Source organism: Puma concolor, chromosome D4 (genome assembly GCF_028749965.1).
Source record: "Puma concolor isolate L17-30 chromosome D4, mPumCon1.1.hap2, whole genome shotgun sequence".
Lineage (NCBI taxonomy): Eukaryota > Metazoa > Chordata > Mammalia > Carnivora > Felidae > Puma > Puma concolor.
In genome coordinates, this window is record NC_141679.1 from 46,680,679 (window position 1) to 46,702,661 (window position 21,983).

At 38.8% G+C, this 21,983-nt stretch overlaps 1 long non-coding RNA gene across 1 annotated transcript; it reads right to left on the reverse strand.

Moving 5' to 3' along the window:
• Positions 1 to 5,124: 5,124 nt before the first annotated feature.
• LOC147574856 (uncharacterized) lies at positions 5,125 to 20,904 on the reverse strand. The gene is made up of 3 exons (XR_015243575.1): positions 20,752 to 20,904; positions 19,870 to 19,968; positions 5,125 to 5,675 (listed from the first exon to the last, which is right to left on the reverse strand). It is a non-coding gene; the product is annotated as an uncharacterized LOC147574856 (long non-coding RNA).
• Between the last annotated feature and the right edge of the window lie 1,079 nt (positions 20,905 to 21,983).

Sequence of the window (21,983 nt, forward strand, 5' to 3'; positions counted from 1 at the left end):
TACTCCTGTCTTTTTGTTGTTACCCATCAGTCAGTCTTTTTTTTTTTTTTTTCATTTTTTTAAAATGTTTATTTTTGAGAAAGAGCATGAGCAAAGGGGGGGCATTTTAAGTTTATTTATTTTGGGGCACCTGGGTGGCTCCGTTGGTTAAGCGTCCGACTTCAGCTTAGGTCATGATCTCGTGGTTTCAGGGATTCAAGCTTTACATAGGGCTCTGTGCAGACAGCTGGAGCCTGGAGCCTGCTTCAGATCCTCTGTCTCCCTCTCTCTCTCTCTGCCCTTCCCCTGCTCGCGCTCTCTCTCTCTCTCTCTCTCTCAAAAAATAAACATTAAAAAAATTAAAGTTTACTTATTTTGAGAAATAGCACGCACATGCACGAGCAGGAGAGGGGCAGAGAGAGGTAGAGCTAGAATCCCAAGCAGGCTCCTAGCCATCAGTGCAGAGGCAGACGCAGGGCTGAAACTCAGGAACAATGAGATCATGACCTGAGTTGAGATCAAAAGTCAGATGCTTAACCACATGAGCCACCCACGTGCCCCAGCTGATACCTTATTCTTTTTTTTTTTTTTTTAATTTTTTTTTTTTTTTTTTTTTTCAACGTTTATTTATTTTTGGGACAGAGAGAGACAGAGCATGAACAGGGGAGGGTCAGAGAGAGAGGGAGACACAGAATCGGAAACAGGCTCCAGGCTCTGAGCCATCAGCCCAGAGCCCGACGCGGGGCTCGAACTCACGGACCGCGAGATCGTGACCTGGCTGAAGTCGGCCGCTTAACCGACTGCGCCACCCAGGCGCCCCAACTGATACCTTATTCTTAAGGACTATGTAGACTTTCTTCCTGGGATGCTTTTTACATGATCTTTCACTTTTTTTTTTTTTTTTTTTTTTTTTTTTAGCTACAAAATTAAGGGAACACATTGGTCAGTTTTGAAATACTTTTCAGTTTCCCTAGTGAAGGTTATGGGCATAATGGAAAAGTTGTAGCATAGTGACTGAACCCTCTGGAAGAGTGCCAAGTTACTGATTTGTGCATTTGCATCTACTTAAAAACTTTATTGATAATGCATTGTTTTGCATTGTTTTTCATGATTTTGTGGATAAACCAGAATCCTTCATATGTAGAGTGTTAACCAAAAAAGGAGAAGGGTGGAATACCAGGGTTATATTTGAAACCTGACATGTTTTGCAAGTTAGCCTGAGTGCATTCTGGAGTTGTTTATAGTAGGCAAAAGCTTAGGAATGGCTAAAATTCTCAAAGGAGTGGGGGCATCTAAATAAGATACATCAGCTCAAATAAATGATGTGTATCTTTATGCACCAGAATGGAATGATGTCTGTTACAAGTGGAAGTCAGAAAAATACTGGATGTGTGGATAGTGTATTTATGCTTTATGGTCATAGAAAGTTTCTGGTAAGAAGCTTGGTGATAACCTCTGAGGTATGAATCAAGAGATCTGTGTACTTCATGTCTTTCTGCACTGTTGGAGCTTTTTACTGTAAGCATCTACTCTCTTAAATTGATACCTTTAAAAAAAAGTTTATTTATTTTGAGAGAAAGCATGTGCAGGAGGGGCAGAGGGAAGGGGGGGGTAGAGAATCCTAAGCAGGCCCCACACGGTCAGTCTGAAACCCCAGTGCGGGACTTAAACTCCCAAACTGTGAGGTCATGACTTGAGCCAAAATCAAGAGTTGGATACTTTAACCCACTGAATCACCCAGGTGCCCCTTAAATTGATACCTTTTAAGGAGTGGACTCTAGAGGAGACCTGGCTTTGTAAAATAAAATAATCTCTTAGTTTGACATTGAATTCTGTTAAATCATGTCTGGAACACAGTTCTGGGCACAACATTTTTAGGAGAACACTGACCATCTAAAAAGCACCAGTTTAGGAAGGTGTGAGGATTGGGAAGACCATGCCACATAAGTAGTGGTTAAAGGAATTGAGAATTTCTAACCATTGAAGGGAAAACTTTGAGAATTTCCAATATATAAAGGGCTATCATTCAGTTAAGGACTTCCCTATCTCCCTCACTCTTTGATAAACCTACATAAAAGCAGGAACTGTGTCTTTTTCACTGGAATCCTCAGTTCCTTGTGCTTGGCACAAGTTCAGTGAATATTTGCATATATGAAAATCTGATCATTCCTGTGTAATTCTGACCTGGTCAAAGACCTCACTCTAGTGGTTGCCCATCTCTCCATGCTCAAATGTTCCCTTTTTGCATCATTTCTCTCTGCACACAAATAATGCTGTTACTTTCTCCCATTAAAAAAGAATTCTTGGCCACAATCCAGTATGCTGTTTGTCTTACTGCTTTGCCTTTCATTGGAATATAACCCCCAAAGATCTATTCTGTCTCCAATTCCTCCTTTCTTCAGCTCACTCCAATCTAGCTTTTCCAGCACTCTACTTTCAGCACCACCACTACCACCATTTTCAAGGTCACCTCCTTACTAAATCAGTCAGTTCTAAGATTTCATCTTTCTTTTTCTATCAGCCGCATTTGATAGATTTCATCTGTCCCTCCTCCGTGATAAATATTCCTCACATGGCTTCCAAGGATGCTACAGTCAGTTTTCCTTCTACCTCAATGGTTGCTACTCAATCTTCTTTTCTGATTCCTGCTGTTCTCTCAGATCTTTTAATGTTCCCTGCCCCAGGGCTCAATTCTTGGACTTCTCTATCTTCACTCATTCCTCAGTGACTGTTTCCCATCTCCACCCCCACCCTCGCCGCCACCAAATCTCTGCCATCTCTTGGTAGTTGGCAGTTTTATGGCTCTGGTCCCTCAGACCAAAATCATGGAGTTATCCTGGACTCTTCAAAACCCACATTCACACCAGGAAGATGTTTATTCATTCTACCATCCAAAATATATCCAGAAACTGACACCCTCACAACAGCTACTACCTCTACCCTGGTCTGAGCCACTCACCTCTCACCTGGGTGCTCTAACTGGTCCTCTTTTCTTCTTCTCTAGTCCCATACAGCAACCCAGGATCCAGAATGATCCTTGTAAAACATGAGTCATTCCTTTGCTCAAACTCTCTTTCACTCAGAATAAGAGCCCAAATCCTCACAATAGTCCACGAGTCCTCATGGAATCTGCACATGTCCCTCATCTCTGACTTCCTAACTACCATCCTCTGTACCACCGGCCTTGCTTTTCCTGGAGCAGATCAGGCCCTCTCCTGCCTTTAATACCAGAGTATTTGCTTTATATTCCTAATACTTGAAAAACTTCTAGATAACCACGTGGTTCACTCTATCACCTTCCAATCTCTGCTCAAAAATCACAGTGCATCAACCCAACATCCTATTTTAATGGAGGGCAATGATTCTCACTCCACAGCCCCTGCCCTCCTGCCCATTCCCACATGACTCAATTTTTTTCTTTCATAAGCTATTAACACCTCCCAACAAATCTAATATTTATTTGTGTTTGCTTGTTTGATTTTTGATAACTTCCACTCCCATTCCCTAGAAATGTACACACTGTGAAGGCAGAAATCTTGTTCACTGATAGATATCCCAAGGGACCAGGAAGTGGCACTTGGTAGGCTTTCAAGCCAATACTATTTTGAATGTACAGCTTCTTATTGATTATCACAATTTGCAAAGCCCTGCATGTCCTAACATATTCTGGCTTACTCCAGCCTCTTCTATCTCCCACACCTGACAGCACTACAGACTAGTGCTATCCCTAGAAATATAATGTGAGCCAATATGTAATTTTAAATCTAGGAGCCACATTTTTTTTTTAATTTTTTTTCAACGTTTATTTATTTTTGGGACAGAGAGAGACAGAGCATGAACGGGCGAGGGGCAGAGAGAGAGGGAGACACAGAATCGGAAACAGGCTCCAGGCTCTGAGCCATCAGCCCAGAGCCTGACGCAGGGCTCGAACTCACAGACCGCGAGATCGTGACCTGGCTGAAGTTGGACGCTTAACCGACTGCGCCACCCAGGCGCCCCATAGGAGCCACATTTTTTAAAAGCCAATTAATTATAATAATATATTTACTTACTCTATCCAAAATATGTCAACATGTAATCAGTAGTGAAAAGTCAAAAAATTTTACACATCTTTTGCAAATACTAAATCTTTGGAATCAGATGTGTATTTTACACTTACCAGCATATCTCAAATCAGATGCTAAACTTTCATTAGAAGTAATTTGATGTTATTAAATTTTATAAATTTTACTATGAAAAAGTAGGTCCACATACTCATTGCAAGTATATTGAAACATCAGTTTTTAACTGAGGGTTGATGGGGGGTGGGAGGGATGGGAGGGTGGGTGATGGGTATTGAGGAGGGCACCTTTGGGGATGAGCACTGGGTGTTGTATGGAAACCAATTTGACAATAAATTTCATATACTGAAAAAAAAAATAAAAGTAAAAAAAAAACAAACCTATCAGTTTTTAAATTTATGTGCTAAAATTACAAATTGTTTCTCAGTTAAGTAAGTTTATTTCAAGTGTTCGACAGCCACATGTGTCTAATGGCCGCCATATCAGAGCAGCTCTTAGACTTCTGGTCCAAGCAGGATGGACCCCCTCTTACTTCTGCCCTTTGTTATCTCTCCACCTGACTGCTCCACCACCACCCTCTTTCATCTGCCTCACTTGGCTGGCTGTCCTTCCTTTTGTGTTCCCCAAACACCCTGTTCACACTGTATTAAATTGCCTGATTGTCCAGTTAGCATAGTGACTGACACATAAGCATTACTATATATATTTGTGAAATGTATAAACCCATTATGCTTCTGCCTATTGAAATTTTAGTGATGCTTCCATTTCCATTTCAAATCACTTCTCCCTAGGACTAGAGTCTGGCTCCTTGTAACAGTTCAATTCAGGATAAAGATCATAGTGTCCTGGCATGGCAGAAACCAAAAGTCCATGTTTTTCAAGAAGGGAAAGACTATATTTACAGATAGTATGTTGGTGCCTTAATTAACGTTACTAGAGCCCTTTACCCATTCTATTTTGCCCATTTATATCCCCTTGTTATCTCAGCAGAGGTGGGGGTGAATCAAGGTTTAATACAGTTAAAAAATACTTACGATGGAGGGAATTAGGAATTCTGGGTACTGAATTCTGAGTTGACAAAAAATACATATATATAATTTATTCTGTTGCCTTGACAATTATTTTTACACATTTCTCTTGTTCATCTTGTCATGTAATCTGTCTTCCCAAGGAGACTGTAGGTTTCTATAAATTATGGATTGATTTAGGTGCCATTCCCAAGGTGCCCATGTCTTATTACATTTAATGAGCAACTAATAAAAAGTTGTTGGTTTTGCCTCAATCAGTAGTTTAAACTGAACACTCAAAAACTGAACAGCTTGTGATATCAATAGGATCCTGAAAAAATGATTTTCGAAAAAGTACAGACACTGAAATATTTTAAGTGTTTCAGAACCGAAAAAAGAGATGTGTGCTTGATTCCATAAGTATTTTGTAGCAAAGCACATTTTTTTCAGAATAAAAACAAATGCATTTGATGATTTCATTTAGGGAAAATTAACAGGAAATTGTAAGTGTTTTCAAACGATGCCCTCAGCTTTACAGATGATTCAGGTTTAAAAAGTCTACACATCGGAATGTGATGATGCATTTGTTAACTGCTCTTTTTGACCTCACTTTAGCAAAATTCCTTCCCTGTAAGAATCAAGATTACAAGGTTAAAGCAGTAAGTAATAGCAAAGTCAATTCCAAATGTATAAGAGAATACAAAGAATAGTAATGAACCTTTATCTATTACCTGGCTTCAAGAATTATCATCTCATAGCCTATATGTTTCTTCTATACTATACTCATCCCATGTTATTTTGAAGCATTTTACATACATTATATAATTTCAACCATGAGTATTTCAATGTTACATCTAAAAGATCACTATTTTTAAGATAGGCACAATGCCATTGGCACACATTTGAAAATAAATTAAAATTCCTTAGTGACATCAAATATGCAATGAATATTCAAAACTTCACATATCTCCTGAATGCCACTTTTTTTTTTTTTACATATTCTTTATTTGAATCAGGATCCAGTTAAATTCCACACATAGCAATTGGTTTATATGTATTTTATGTTTCTTTTAATCTCTGAGTTCACTCTCCCATTCTTGCTGGCTCTTTTGCTTTCCCTTTCCCTCCCCATCTTTCATGTGTTCTCTCCTGCTCTCTCTCCTTACAGTTTACTTGGTGAGGAAAGCCAGTTGTTTGTCCTGGAGAGTTTCATATAATCCAGATTCTATTAACTGCATCTCCATAGTGTAGTTTAACATAATCCTTGGTCTTCTGATTTCCTCTAAGTTGATTAGTTGAATCTAGATAGATTTTTTTCTCAAGGCTACTTCAGAGGAGGTGGTATGTTCTTTCATCAGGAGGCACATAATGTCTCATCTCTCTTGGATGTTAGTAGCCATCAGCTTTTAATGCCTCTACCCATTAATTTATTTTAAAAAAATTTTTAGAGTGTGTGAGGAGGGAAGAGGTGCAGAAGGAGGGAGGGAGAGAGAGAAGATAGATAGGAAGAGAAAGAGAATCTTAAGCAGGCTCCACTGCTTAGTGCAGAGCCGGACATGGGGCTCAATCCCATGACCTTGAGATCATGACCTGAGCTGAAATCAAGAGTCCAGTTGGACAGCTCAACCAACTAAGCCACCCAGATGACCCATCTATCCATTAATTTAAATTGGGTTGCAAAAAAATGATATTCTGATTCAAAGTTACCTCCATTTAAACACATGAAATGTAAGGTGACAGCCTCCCTGATTAAGATTAAAAATATCTTTATATACAGAAAGAGCATTTCATAAAATTTAAGTCATTCATGGCAAAAAAGCTTAGTAAACAAGAAACAGAAATTCCTTAGAATTTAAGAATGGATCAGATATATACTATGAAATACATATTGGATAAATGATTAGAAACAAAGCCATAGGAGGAGAAAATACACGAAATCAATGAGACCCTATCTTAAAATACCAGGCAGATTTTTAAAAGAACTAAATAGTACCAAAGAAAATTTAAAATATAAAATTTTAATAAATAAAATTAAAATAAAATTCAATAAAACTGAATTAAAATCAAAATGAAATTACTCAAATAAAATTAAAAATTCAAGAGTAACTCAGACTATTAGACAGAGTTGGAGAGAAAATTGGTTAGATGGATTATGAACTAAAGAAAATAAACTCAGAATGTACAAAGAAATAGGGGCGCCTGGTTGGCTCAGTTGGTATAGCATGTGACTCCTGATCTCGGGGTTATGAGTTGAATTCTAGCCTCGCATTGGGTGTAGAGCTTACACAGAAAAGAATATAACAGAAATAAAGAGATGGAAAATATGACAGCTTGAAATGTAAAGCATGGCAGAAGTTCCAATGTAAATCTTACTGAAGAGAATACATGTTCCAGAAAGAGGAAATAAAGATGGGTAGCATTCCTCAGACTCTCAGCATGACAGCCTGAGGAACTCCGTAGACTCAGTCACCAGCAAACCCAGTGAAAACAATTTTAAAACAACCAGCTAAAATTGCTCAGTATGGTTAAGTACACACATCTGAATAAACACACATTCAAGAGAATTTATTAAAATGTGTGAAGAACCATGACAGTCTGTGGTATTTGAACTGAGAAATCTGCTTCCCCTTCCTCCTAATTCAGCAAGATGGAAACTTCACTCTAGGCTGGCTCAGGCAAGAGCAGTTTCATCTCCCCTAGTTCCCAGTTAGAAAGCTATCATCCCAGGAGGGGCAGGAAGTCAGTATTTCTCATCTTTCCCCCACCGATCTGCTACTGAGGCTAAGTTATAGGCAAGCATAGAGGTGGAGTTTTTCTTCTACCCAGTCCCTAAGGAGCTCTACCCTGGGTGTGGTGTTGCTGAGAATATTGGGACCCCAATCATCTTTCCACCAGTCTGTTGACTACATGCTGGGAGAATCAAGCAAAAAAACCCAAAACAAAACAAAACAAAAACAAAAAGCAGAAGATACTGCCCACCCCACCCCTAACCACCACCACTGAGCACTCAGCTCCTAAACTGGGAATGTCATTGAGAGAGAAGCTTGCCATTGTCCTCGCTTCCAGGTCCATAGCCATAACTCCAAGACTTTTCCTGGAGGGAGAGTAGGCAATAAAGCTTTTCCTAAAGGAAATGACTTTATTTGCAAGAGAGTGTGGAGAAGTTTAAGCCTAAAGGTGCCCCTAAAACTACTCTCACTACTAGTGGAAGAAGTACTGAAGGGCAATTGGGATGCTATTGGTAGAATCATTGGACATATAAGTTAAATTGTGAGCCAGCTAGTGTGCAGGAGAGAACCTGGAAGAACATAGCTACAGGAAACTGTCTAGGGTCAGAACAAATATTAATAACTGCCTTCCAGAACTATCCCTTCAAAGGAGTCTGAATTTCTTTGGTTTAGTTGATGAGCAATTTATGCCCCAGGGTACTGATTGAAAGCCATAAAGAAATCACCCAGCAATTAGAGTTTAACAACTGGGTATGATCAGGAAAAGAGACAACCAAAGAGAACCTTGAAAAAAACCATCATTAACCCAGGGTGACTGTGCATATAACCCAAGGATATGCTCCCTGAAGAGCAATATCAGAAGCTTATCAGTGCAAGGGAGAAACAGACTCTATTAAAATAATGTTACTAAACAAATAAACAAACAAACAACAAGAGGGGAGGCACCAGTACCCAGAGTTGCCAAAATATATTATCTAAAATGTCCAGATTCCAACAAAAATGATTAGTCATGCAAGGAAACAGGAAAGTATGACCCGCACCCTGGGGGGAAAAAAAAGGCAGACAACAGAAAGTGCCTAACTGCCTACAGAGTAACCAGATGTCAAATTTGACAAAGTCTTCAGAGTAGTCATTATAAACATGTTCAAAGAACTAAAGGGAGTCATGACTAAAGAGTTAAAAAGGAATGATGAACATGTTCAGCAAATACAGAATATCAATAAAGAGATAGGAATTATAAAAAAGAATCAAATGGAAATTCTAGACTAGAAAAGTACAATGACTAAAGTGAAAACTTCATTGAAGAGGCTCAACAGTAGATGTGATTAAGAAATAATTAGTAGTGGGGCCCTGGGCGGCTTAGTCAGTTGAGTGTCCAACTCTTGACTCTGCTCAGGTCATGACCTCATGGTTCCTGAGCTGAAGCCTCTGCACCAGGCTCTGAGCTGACAGCACCGAGCCTGCTTGGAAATCTCACTCCCTCTCTCTCTACCCCTAACCCATTCATGCTCTCGCAAAATAAATAAAATTTTAAAAAGAGAAATAATTAGCAAATGTGAATAAAGATAATAGAGATTATGCAACCTGAAGAGCAGAGAGAGAAACGAATGAAGAAAAATGAACAGAGCTTCAGAGAAATATGGACACTATTAAGCGCAGCAATATTTGAAGAAATAATGGATGAAAACATCTCAAATTTACTGAAAAACAATAATCTACACATATAGGTAGCTCAACAAACTCCAGGTAGGAAAACACAAAGTTCCACAAATAAAAACATAGTAAAAATTCTGAAAGAACCATGGGTGCCTGGATGGCTCAGTGGGTTAAGCACTGATTCTTGATTTTGGCTCAGGTCATGATCTCATGGTTTGTGAGTCTGAGCCCTGCATTGAGCTCTGCATTGATAGTGAGGAAACTGTCACCCTCTCTCTCACCATCTCTCTCCCTCTCTCTCTGCCCCTCCCCTGTTCGTACGTGCTCTCTCTCTCTCTCTCTCTCAAAATAAATAAACTTAAAAAAAATTCTGGAAGAACAAAACACAGGGAGAAAATTGACAGGAGTAAGAAAATGACTCATTTTCAAGGGAACCTCAAAATTATTAAAATATGACATCTGCAGCAGAAACAATGGAGACCAGGAAACGATGGGATAATATATTTGAAGTGCTCAAAGTAAGAAACTGTTAACCAAGAATCCTATATTCAGCAAATCTATCTTTAAAAAACAAAAGTAAATGAAAGATATTCCCAGATGAACAAAGAGAATCTGTTGTTAGCAGACCCTCCTTATAAGAAATTCTAAAGGAAGTTAGTCAGACTGAAAGTAAGTGATCCCCAATGGTAATTAAATTCTTATTAAAAAACAAAGAGCACTGGTAATGATAATTATGTCATAAAAAAGACAACATAAATCCATTTTTCTCCTTTCTTCTCCTACCCAATTTAAAAAGCAACTGTAGGGGTGCCTGGGTGGCGCAGTCGGTTAAGCGTCCGACTTCAGCCAGGTCACGATCTCGCGGTCCGTGAGTTCGAGCCCCGCGTCAGGCTCTGGGCTGATGGCTCAGAGCCTGGAGCCTGTTTCCGATTCTGTGTCTCCCTCTCTCTCTGCCCCTCCTCCGTTCATGCTCTGTTTCTCTCTGTCCCCCAAAAATAAATAAACGTTGAAAAAAAAATTAAAAAAAAAAATAAAAAGCAACTGTATAAATCAATATGTATGTAATGTATTCTTGGACCTATGATACATACAAATGTAATACGTTTGTTAATAACAGCACAAAAGGTATGGGGGGGGAGTTATATTGGGCTAAGGAAATAACGCCAAATGGTGACTTGATTCTGCAAGAATAAATAAAGAGAATCAGAAATTATAAATAAGAAGGTTAATATAAGAAAAGCTATAAATATGTACTTGCTCTCCTTTCTTCTCTTAACTAGTCTAAAAGACATAGTATTATATAATTATAATCATGCATTGGGTTTGTAACGTACAGATATAATATGTATACCAATAATAACAGAAAACAGAGGAAAGGGAATGGAGCTATTTACCAGTAATGTTTCTAAATCTCACTGGAATTAAATTAATATTAATATAAATATAAATATAAAGCTGATTCTGATAAGATGTATATCGTAAGCCTAGAGCAATCAGTAAGAAACTTACTCAAAAAATATGTAGTATATGATGAGCACCAGGGATTGTATGGAAGTGATGAATCACTATATTATACACCTGAAATTAATATTATACTACATGTTAACTAACTGTAATTTAAATAAAAATTGAAAAAAATATAGTATAAAAGACTATTAAAAATTAAAATGGTACATCAGATAATATTAGTTTAATGCAAAAGAGAGCAGTAAAGAAGAAATAAAGGAACTAAAAGATGTAAGACATACAAAAACATAAAGAAAATGGCAGATATAAATCCAAATATATCAATAACATTAAATGTGACTATATTAAATAATTTGATTAAAAGGCGGAGATTGTCAGTGCATTAAAGATCCACTCTATGCTGTCTACGGGAGACACATTTTAGATTCAAAATACAAAGACTTGAAGCAAATGAACGGAAAGCGGTGCATTATGCAAAGAGCAACAACAAATAAGCTGGAGTGGCTATAACATCAGAAAAAGCAGACATTAAAAAGGTTCTAAACGGGGCTTCTGGGTGGCTCAGGCGGTTGAGCATCCGACTTCAGCTCTGGTCATGATCTCACGGTTCGTAAGTTCGTGCCCTGCATCAGGCTGTGCTGACAGTGCGGGGCCTGGAGCCCACTTTGAGTTCTGTGTCTCCCTCTCTCTCTGCCCTTCCCCTGCTCATGATCTGTCTCTCTCTCCCAAAAACAAATAAACACTAAAAATGTTCTGGAGAGATAGGTGGAATAAGTGAAGGGGAATAGAGTACACTTACCATCATGAGCACTGAGTAATGTATAGAATTGTTGAATCACTATTTGTATACCTGAAACTAATATAACATTGTATGTTAACTGTACTGGAATTAAAATAAAGAACTTAATAATAGTTTAATAATAAGAAGTTAATAATAGTTTAAGATTTCAATACCCCACTTCCAATAATAGATAGAACAATTAAACTAGCCAGAAGATCAACAAGGAAATAGAGGATTTGGGCAACACTATAAATCAACCATTTATACAATGGTCCTCAAAACAGGAACAGAATACATACTCTTCCCAAGTGTATATGAGCTATTCTCCAGAATAGATCATAGACCATAATACAAAACTCAATGAATTTAAAGTATAGTAGAAATAATTAAAGGATTGTTTTAATAAAGTATATAGAATAGAAATCATTAAAAAATTAAAAGGATAGAAATGATATAAAGATATGTTTTTCAACATTAGGAATCAACCACAGACAGGAAACTGAAAAATTCAGAAACATAAGATATCAAACAACACACTTCTAAATAATCAATGGGTCAAAGAAAAAATCAAAAGGGAACTTTAAAAATCTCAAAAACATCTCAAAGTTGAGATGAATAAAAATGGAAACACACACCAAAACTTAAGGGATGTAGCAAAAGCAGTGTTCACAGAAACATTTCAAAAAGAAAAGAAAGATCCCAAACCAAAAACCTAACTTTCCACTTTAAAATACTGGAAAAAGAAGAGCAAAATAAACCTAAAGCAGGAAGAAGAAAGTAAATAGCAGATCAGAGTGGAAATTAATAAAACAAAATTTAAAAATATAGAAAATCAATTAAAGAGCTTATTTTCTTAAAGAGCAACAAAATTGATAAAACTTTAGCTTGATTAACAAAGACAAAAGAGATGGCATTCAAACTGCTGGAATTAGAAATGAAAGATGAGACACTCCTACTCTTCTTATAGAAATAAAAAGGATTGGGGCGCCTGGGTGGCTCCGTCGGTTAAGCATCTGACTTCAGCTCAGGTCACGATCTCACAGACCGTGAGTTCGAGCCCCGCGTCGGGCTCTGGGCTGATGGCTCAGAGTCTGGAGCCTGCTTCCAGTTCTGTGTCTCCCTCTCTGTCTGCCCCTCCCCTGTTCATGCTCTGTCTCTCTCTGTCTCAAAAATAAACGTAAAAAAAAAAAAAAAAATTAAAAAAAAAAAAGAAATAAAAAGGATTATAAAAGGATACTATGAGCAATTGTATGAGCAAATTAGATAGCCTAAATAAAGTAGGCAAAGTCCTGGAAACACACAAATTTCTAAAATGACTCAAGCAGAAGATAATCTGAACAGATCTACAATAAAAGATTAAATTAGTAACAAAAACACTATCCACAGTAATTATTTCAATAGATAACAGACAAAACATTTGACAAAATTCAACATCCTTTCATGATAAAACGGTCAATAAAGTAGGAACTGAAAGAAATTACCCTAACATAATAATGACCATATATGAAAAGCCTGCAATTAACATCATACTGAACAGTGAAAAATGGAAAGCTGTTCTTGAAACTGAAAAATCAGGGGCGCCTGGGTGGCGCAGTCGGTTAAGCGTCCGACTTCAGCCAGGTCACGATCTCGCGGTCCGTGAGTTCAAGCCCCGCGTCGGGCTCTGGGCTGATGGCTCAGAGCCTGGAGCCTGTTTCCGATTCTGTGTCTCCCTCTCTCTCTGCCCCTCCCCCCTTCATGCTCTGTCTCTCTCTGTCCCAAAAATAAATAAACGTTGAAAAAAAAAAATTAAAAAAAAAAAAAAAGAAACTGAAAAATCAGCAGGGATGCCTATTCTTTCCACTTCAGTTCAATGTAGTACTGGAAGTCCTAGCCATTGCAATTAGACAAGAAAATAAAGTAAAAGGCAACCAAATTAGAAAGGAAGAAGTAAAATTATCTCCACAAATGGCATAATCTTACATGTGAAAAACTCTAAAGACTTAAAAAAACCCTGTAAGAACTAATACATTAATTCAGTAAAGTGTTATAATACAAAGTCAATATAGAAAATCAATTGTGTTTCTATACACTAACAATGAACTATGCAGAAATAAAAGTCCCATTTGCAATAGCATTAAACATAACAAAATGCTTTGAAATAAACTTAACTAATGAGGTGAAAGACTTGTATACCGAATGCTTCAAAACTTCAATAAATGAGGGGTGCCTGGCTGGCTCAGCCAGTAGAGCATACGGCCCTTGATCTCAGGGTCATTAGTTTAAGCCCCACACTGGGCATGGAGACTACTTTAAAAAGTTGATAAATGACATTAAAGAAGACATAAATTAATGGAAAGACATCCTATGTTCATGGATAGGAAGAACTAATATTATTAAAATATCCACACAGTGGATAAAAGGTCCACAAAGTGACCTACCATTTCAAAGCATTCCCTATCAAAATCCTATGGCTTTTTTTTTTTTTCAGAAACAGAAAAAAAATCCTAAAATTCACATAGAATCCCAAAGGACACAGAATAGCCAAACCATTTTGAGAAAGAACAAAGCTAAAGGCATCGCAGTCAAGTGGGACTGCATCAAACTAAAAAGCTTCTGTACAGCAATGAAAACAATTAGCAGAGTGAAAAGGGAAATTGTGGAATGTGAGAAAATATGTGCAAACCATATATCTGGTAAGGGGTTAATATCCAAAATATATAAGGAACTCCTACAGCTCAATAGCAAAAAAACCAAAGCCTGATTTAAAAATGAGCTAAGGAGTTAACAGACATTTCTCAAAAAAAGAAATATAAATAAATAGCTATCGGGTATATGAAAAATGCTCCAATATCACTAATTATTAGGGAATGCAAATCAAAAAACAATAAAATATCACTTCACATTTTTAAGAATGGCTATTATAAAAACAAAACAAAAAACCTACAAATGTTGGTGAGGATATAGAGAAATTGGAACCCTTGTGCACTGCTGGTGGGAATGCAAAATTGTGTAACCACTATGGTAAACAGAATGGAGATTAAAATTTTAAATAAAAATATGATCCAGCAATCCCACTTCTGGATATTTATCCAAAAAAATTGAAAGAGAATCTTAAAAAAATATTAACATTCCCATGTTCATTACAGAACCATTCACAATTGCCAAGATGTGAAAACAATATAAATGTTCATCGACAGATGAATAAAGAAATAATGAATAAAGAAATAAAGAAATAAAGAAAAGCCTTAAAAAAGAAGAAAATTCTGTCATATGCAACAACATGGATGAACCTTGAAGACATTATGCTAAGTGGAATGAACCAGTCACAGAAAGAAAAATTGCATGATTTCACTTACATGAGGTATCTAAAAAAGTCAAATTCATAGAATCAAAATATGTAATGTGGTTTCCAGGGGCTGGAGAAAGGGGAAAATGTGAATTATTATTTTTAAAAAAATTTGTAATTTTTTTTCAGTTTTGAGAGACAGAGAGTGAGTGGGGAGGGGCAGAGACACAGGGAGACACAGAATCCAAAGCAGGCTCCAGGTTCTGAGCTGTTAGCATAGAGCCCGATCCACAGCTCAAACCCATGAGCCATGGCATAATGACCTGAACCAAAGTTGGACACCCAACCAAGCCACCCAAGTACCCTGAAAATGTAAGTTATTAATCAATATCCATAAAGTTTCAGTTAAGCAAGATGAATAAGTTCTAGAGATCTGCTGTACAACATTATACCTATAGTTAACAATACTGTATTGTATACTTAAAATTTTAAGAGGGTAAATTTCATGTTAAATGTTCTTACTAAAATTAAGGTTTTTTTAAAAAACTTCTAAGATGGGTCTTACTGGGTTAGAATTAATGTGTTAACATGGCTATGGAGGCACTAGGGGATAATTGTTTCTTGCCTTTTCCATTCTCTAGAGGTCACCCACATTCCTTGGTTTATTACACCCTCCTTCTATCTTGAAAGCCAGCAACATCAGGCTGTGTCTTTTTCACAATGCTATGTCTCAGGTTCTCTTTGTTCTGCCTCCCTCTTTTATTTATAAGAATTGTGATACTTTGGGCCCATCTGGATAATCCAAAATAATCACTCTATATATGGCAGACTGAATAATGTCCCCCAAAATATCTGGGCCTGAGTTCCTGGAACCTATGATTGTTACTTTATATGGAAAAAGGGACTTTGCATACATAATTAAGGATCTTGAAATGATGAAATTATCCTGGATTATCTGGATGAGCCCTAAATGTAATCACAAGTGTCCTTATAAGTGTGACAGAGATTTGACAACAGGAAGGTGAAGGAGATATGATGACAGAAGCAGAGATTAGAGAGACAGGCTTTGAAGGTAGAAGAGAGGGCTGCATGTCAAGGAATACAAGTGGCCACTACAAGATGAAAAAAAGAAGGTATCAGACTTTCCCCTCAGAGCCTCCAGAAAGAATCAGCCCTACATTTTCACTCCAGCCCAGTGAAACTTATTTCATTTGGCCTTCTGACTTTCAGAAGAAGACTTCTGACTTTCAGGAGAAATTTGTGTTGTTTTAAAGTTACTAAATTTATGGTGGTTTGTCATAGCAGCAATAGGAAACTAATACATCATCACAAGGTCTGCTGATTACCACCTTAATTTCATCTCCAACCTTAATTTCATTTCCAACCTTAATTTCATTTTGCATACTGTATCCTAACATATTCACAGGTTCTGGAGATTGGGACACGGACATCTTGTGTGGAGGAGCACTATACTGCCTACTACAACTTGACATACACTGAAAATAAATTCCTGGTTGATAAAATATGCAAATTTCAAATACTAACAGAATATATAGGAGAATATGTGCATATAATCTTGGGTGTGTAAAAGACCTTAAACAAGAAAACAAAGTTGTAAGAAAAACATCTTTTTAAAATAATGGTTGGTACATTTATTTCCATCAAAAAATTTAATTCTGTAGGTTGAATGATACCATATACAAAGTAATAATACAAACAACAAGCTGGCAGACAACATTTGTAATGTTTATAACCAAGATTAATAGCCTCAGAGGAAAAAAAAGAGAGAAAAATATATGGGTTTGAATATACGAAACAGATATATGTATAACCATGCTCTTTTGGGCATTTTATACTAGGAAAAATTGAAAACTTAAATGTCCATCAACAGATAAATGATTAAATATAAATGGCACATTTATCCATACACTAGGCTACCTGCAGCAGTTTAAAAGAATAGGGAAGAATCTTTATGACCTGCGAAAAACCTCTAAGACATATTGATATTTTAGCCAGTGTATACTTTATGATGCTAATGAAGGGGGGAAACAACATGCATCAAACAAAACCATAAGTCATAAAGGATCTCCCTCACCTTTACGACGATATCAGCAATTAATCTCCGGGGAGAAGAGTAACAGCAAAGGGAAATACTAGTTTTGTTCTCTATTATTTGAATGCAAATCCACTTATGTATAATCTGCATAATACTGTTGAAAGCACAGAGTTTTGTCTTGGTCATCATGGTATCCCGGGATCCATTTTCCCATTTAGTAAATGAAATCCAAGGGGATGGGACTTACTACTAGTGCTAAATCCTGTGCTGGTGAGAAAAAAAATTCTTCCTGTTTCAGGCCCAGCTTGATCTTTTTCTGGGAATTACACTGGGGAAACTGAAGGCCTGAGTCAGAGGAGTGTGTGTGTGTGTGTGTGTGTGTACTACTATTATAATAATTCATAGACTTTATGTCTAATCCAGACAACAACTCTGCAAAATAGTTACCCTTGTACCCATTTTACAAATGAGGAAACTAAGGCTTAGATAAGGCCTAACTGAATCACTTATCCTGATGGTTTCTTTTTTCTCTTCCTGTTAATGCAATTTTGACAGTTGCAGAATTCTTACGAAATAGAATGTGGTAAGTTCTAGAAAGACTTCCTGCTACCAGTGCTTGGCTTATGTTATTAGTTATTTATTTGTATTACATAGTTCAAACACTTGTTTTTAAAACTGGTAGCAAATTGTGTTCTGTACAAAATAAATTTCCCTCCACACAGCCCTCGGATACCTACATCCTTCCCTTGAGGCAACAGTCAACAACATTTTGCATGTCTTTCCAGAAATATTCTATGTATACACAAATATTTTTTTTTTCAACGTTTATTTATTTTTGGGACAGAGAGAGACAGAGCATGAACGGGGGAGGGGCAGAGAGAGAGGGAGACACAGAATCGGAAACAGGCTCCAGGCTCTGAGCCATCAGCCCAGAGCCCGACGCGGGGCTCGAACTCACGGACCGCGAGATCGTGACCTGGCTGAAGTCGGACGCTTAACCGACTGCGCCACCCAGGCGCCCCTACACAAATATTTTTAAAATTTAAGTTGAATTATTTTACACACATTATCCTATACCCTTTTTTCCCCTCAACAACGTATCTTGAAAATCACTATATTTTTGCCAGATCTGCTGCATTGTTTAATAGCTATATATTATTAATTTTAGGGAAGCCTCATGATTTAATTGATCCCTCTCCATTTATAGCCATTGAAATAGTCTCATCTCTTGTGTCATTACAAAACTACAGTTACTATTCTTACACATGGGCCATTTTGCACATGTGCAAATATATCTGCAGAATCGTTTCTAGAGGTGGAATTAATCGAAGAGATGTCCCTTTAAAATTTTCATCGATATTGCTAATTTTTCTCTGTGGATTTTATGTAATTTTATTCCCCTCAGCAATATTTATCCACGCCCTTTTCAACATTATGGAAACACTTTGTACAAGAGGAAAAGAAAGAAAAGGAAAAAGGAAAATTGGTCTTATTTACATACACTCGTCACCCAAATTTAGGTTTTTTTAGCCTTGTTCAGGGGTTGGTTTCCTGTAACGGTACTACCTTCTAACTGAAACTGTGAAATCAATTCCCTTCTCTTTTGGTTTCTACATGATTGATCTACTTCATATAAGACAGACATGGAAATTATTAACTCTGCTCTTCCTATAAAAGATAACTCTGCTTTGGAGCGGACTGGCCCCTCACAACCCTGGCTCACTTTCTGATGGTACCTCTGGTTCCACGGTGGACCCAGTGGACAAGTGTCCCTTTCTAAGAACTATTTACTTCAGGGACTTTTTCTGTCAAAAAGAGAGACATTCCCCATTTTTCTCTTCCCTCCTCTCATCAATCTCATCTCAAGGGTCCTTAGGGAAACATTTTATTTGATTATTGTTTAGCTTCCTGGAAAGTCATTTTCTCAGCTTCCTATCTATAGAGATTCCTTGATTTGTAAAAACCAAACCTATTTTGCCTTGCTGTTCCTATCTAAAGCTTAAGAGTATGGCAACCAATACATTTTTTTTTTTTACATGTTAAAACAGCTTTAAAATCATGTAGCAATTTATCAGACTTGGTTACTTTAGAAGCTGGTAGGTAGAAGGACTCAAGATTTACTTCCCAGATTGCTAACTTCAAATTTCATCTATAGCAACAGTTTTCACACGTGAGTCATTGACAACAACAAAAATCATTCCATTAAATGATTTATAATGAGAGGAACACTATTTCTCTCTCTCCCTTTCTCCCTCCTCACCTCCAATAAAGAAAAAATACCATCACCAGCTTCTTCTAGGTAGGCTAATATGGTGAATTGTTCTCTTATTAAAAAATATTTTTGGGGCGCCTGGGTGGCTCAGTCGGTTAAGCGTCCGACTTCGGCTCAGGTCATGATCTCGCAGTTCGTGAGTTCAAGCCCCGCAGGGGGCTCTGTGCTGACAGCTCAGAGCCTGGAGCCTGTTTCAGATTCTGTGTCTCCCTCTCTCTCTCTGACCCCCCCCCCCTATTCATGCTCTGTCTCTCTCTGTCTCAAAAATAAATAAACGTTAAAAAAAATTAAAAAATATTTTTGGTGCTCTTTACCGAATCAAGAAAGACTGGCTTGGTTGGGGAACAGGTATGGTTTTAGTCAGTTAATATTGTTCTCCCCCTGCCATGGAAAGGAAGGACTCCCTCAGGAGATAACTAGAACAAAACATGGGAAGATTTAAGAACACCTACAGTACTTCCTGTTTTGTTATTTTTTTTTTTTCTTTCGGGATGATGAGCCCTTTACTTCTATTGCCTAGCACAGTGCCTGGCATACAAGAAGCGCTCAGTGATTATTGATTGAATGAATTAGGGAATGGCAAGCTTACTTACAGAGTCAGAACTCCTCGCTTTACCGCCTCCACAGATCTCCCATGCATTTTTCCAGTAAACAAGAGTGCAAGTAGGAAGTGGGGCAGCTACATCATCCATCTAAATGGAGACAAAGGTTAGGAGCTGATTATTCTCAAAATGTTCAGAAATACTTTAAAGAGAACTTAATCTCAGAGAGTAGTCGGTAGACAGAAAACGTTTAAGAGCGACTTTCTCAGTCTCGTTCCTTGGCTGCAGCCTCTCGAAAAAGTCCTCTTATCGACGGCTAGGGCTGCGGCAACACCGAATTACTGCGTCCGCTATCTGATGAAAAGACACTTGAGAATTCAGAAAACTACTAAACCGTTTCAAGACAATTCAAAGCAGCTCAACTCCGGAAAAAAGTGAGGTCATAATAATATTCACTTAAAAATATATATGCTTATTTGCTTATTACTTGAACGCTGTTGCCTAAACCACGTATGCGAGGCCTGACAGGAGGTGCAAGAGGTGGGGTGCAAGCCCTTCCCGACGGCCGGCCCGGGGGTGAGCGGGGCCCAGGGAGGCTCACGGCCGCTTTCCGTCTCGAGACGCGGCAGCGTCCACTACCGCCTTCCCGGTTCCCAGTTCGCGGGACCTGGGCTGCGCTCCAACCCAAGCTTGAAAATGCTGCAGTCTAGCGGCGCCTTTTCTATTTTTTATCGTTATTCCCTACCCCTCACCACCATACAGCCCACGGCTGCTTGACTCGGTCGTTTGGTCCGTTACCAAGGGAAAACCCCCGTCGCGGAGCTGAGAGGCCATCCTACCCCCTCGCCGCGCTCGGACCGTCTTGATGATACCCCTCCCTCTCTCTTCTTCCGCTCCCGTTCTCGCACCCTCCCTTTTCTCTTTCTCCCTTACTCTTTCTAACCACTGAAAGCCGTTTCGCGTCCGGCCGAAGCACCTGTGCGACCCGCGCCCGGCCCGGCGCTTCACTCCCAGATCCCTCCGCGAAGGCGCTGGCGGGCAGGCGTGCGCGCGCTCGGCGTGGGGGGAGCGCTCACGTGGAGCCTCCGCGAGCCCGGGGCTCCCCCGCGGGGAGCCCCGCAGGGAAGCGCGGTCCTGTCAGAGAGAGGCTTTGGGGCCTTCGAGTCGGCGCCAGTGCAGTCTCTGAGGCGCCCTCACCACAGCGGAGCCTGCTGGCTAAGGGTAAGAGAGTGACACGTGTGTGTGTGTGTGTGTGTGTGTGTGTGTGTGTGTGTGTGTGTGTGTGTGTGTGTGTGTGTGTGTGTGTGTGTGTGTGTGTGTGTGTGTGTGTGTGTGTGTGTGTGTGTGTGTGTGTTGTGCGCGTGCGCGCGCGCGGGAGGGTTAAGCAATGAAGGGCGAGCTCCTACAATCAGAAGGGGGGGGGTGGGGTTTGGGTGGTGCTGGTGGGGAGCGTGAGGAGGAGGGAGAGTGGAAAACATTTGGAGGGACATAGCTTAGTGTTAGAGCTAGAGAGGTTCAAAGAAATGGTGGAGAACAGATACCCAGATGGTGGGAAGGCCAGGAGTGGGGAACCAAATCCCAGTCAGGCGGGATGTACGGGGGAAGGAACTTCGCGTTTCAGAGGCAGTTGGCCATTCTACTCTAATAGAAAACAAAAAGTAGAAGTGCATCGGTGCAAATAACAGGGTAGGAAGCTCCAAGAGCCCATCTCTAAAAAGAAACGTCAAGAAGATAAACGTCAGAATTGACTTTGTGGGAACGCTGGAAAGTAGTCACAGGTTTACAGCAACCAACTGAACTCTTGATCAAGAAAAAGATGACTTAACCACAGCATAATGGGGACATTACTAGCGACATTAAAGGAACAAAAGGGATTATAAAACTATGAATTATGTATGCTGACAAGCCTAAGTAAAATAGACAAATTCCCTGGAAACACATAACCTACCAAAACTGACTCAAGGGAAAAAAAGAAAATGTAAATAGACTTATAACAAGTAAATAAATTGAATCAGTAGTCAAAAACCTCTTGACAAAAGCCCAGGAGCAGATGGCTTCACTAGTGCATTGTATCAAATGTTTAAAGAAAAATTAACACCAGTCCTTCTCTCTTCTTAGAATGGTGAACACTTCCTAACTCATTCCATGGGGCCAACGTTATCCTG